Source organism: Hippocampus comes, unplaced genomic scaffold (genome assembly GCF_001891065.2).
Source record: "Hippocampus comes isolate QL1 unplaced genomic scaffold, H_comes_QL1_v1.1 scaffold271, whole genome shotgun sequence".
NCBI classification, from domain to species: domain Eukaryota; kingdom Metazoa; phylum Chordata; class Actinopteri; order Syngnathiformes; family Syngnathidae; genus Hippocampus; species Hippocampus comes.
Genome location: NW_017805830.1, coordinates 164,243 through 165,251, shown reverse-complemented (window position 1 = coordinate 165,251; position 1,009 = coordinate 164,243). Strand labels below are relative to the sequence as shown.

At 45.7% G+C, this 1,009-nt stretch overlaps 1 protein-coding gene across 1 annotated transcript in view; it reads right to left on the bottom strand.

Moving 5' to 3' along the window:
* The window catches only part of tspan4b (tetraspanin 4b), a 20,585-nt gene that overhangs the window by 10,784 nt on the left and 8,792 nt on the right, over positions 1–1,009 (bottom strand). The window lies entirely within an intron of this gene.

The window sequence follows — 1,009 nt, the reverse complement described above, 5'->3', positions numbered from 1 at the left end:
GCAACTCAGTGCATTTAGGCATGTAGACATGGTCAAGACAATCTCCTGCAGTTCAAACCGAGCATCAGTATGGGGAAGAAAGGTGATTTGAGTGGCTTTGAACGTGGCATGGTTGTTGGTGCCAGAAGGGCTGGTCTGAGTATTTCAGGAACTGCTGATCTACTGGGATTTTCATGCACAACCATCTCTAGGGTTTACAGAGAATGGTCCGAAAAAGAAAAAATATCCAGTGAGCGGCAGTTCTGTGGGCGGAAATGCCTTGTTGATGCCAGAGGTCAGAGGAGAATGGCCAGACTGGTTTGAGCTGATAGAAAGGCAACAGTGACTCAAATAACCACCCGTTACAACCAAGGCAGGCAGAAGAGCATCTCTGAACGCACAGTACGGCGAACATTGAGGCAGATGGGCTACAGCAGCAGAAGACCATGCCGGGTGCCACTCCTTTCAGCTAAGAACAGGAAACTGAGGCTACAATTTGCACAAGCTCATCGAAATTGGACAATAGAAGATTGTAGAAAGGGTTCTGTCAGTCGTCATCTGTACTTGTGGGTAAAAAACAAAAAACAAAAAACAAAACAAAAAAAAAACAAAAAAGGACGTTTCGCTTCTCTCACAGAAGCTTCGTCAGCGGTAGACAACCCTGAAGTCTCCGTGAAGACTCCGGGAAGTTGCTCTGCGCTAAAAGGCTGAGCGTGGCCTGTTTGAGGACTGGGTGGGGATGGTTAGTCACGCCCCTATGGTGAAGAGGCCCATTGGTTTCTAAACTCCCTATCATTGACTGAGAGCCTCCACAAGCATTTGGGCTAAGGCTGAATAGCTACTTTCAGTTAGCCTGATCAGCATGTCTATGTCCCTTACTGGTCAACAAGTTATTGTAAATAGGAGACAGGTTAAATCTGATACCTCCTTCACGGTTCAGAGAGGGTGAAAATTTTTTAACAAAAATCGCTTCCTTTACTCCCCTTTCAAACCATCTCTTTTCTGTTCCTAGGATTTTTACTTGTTCATC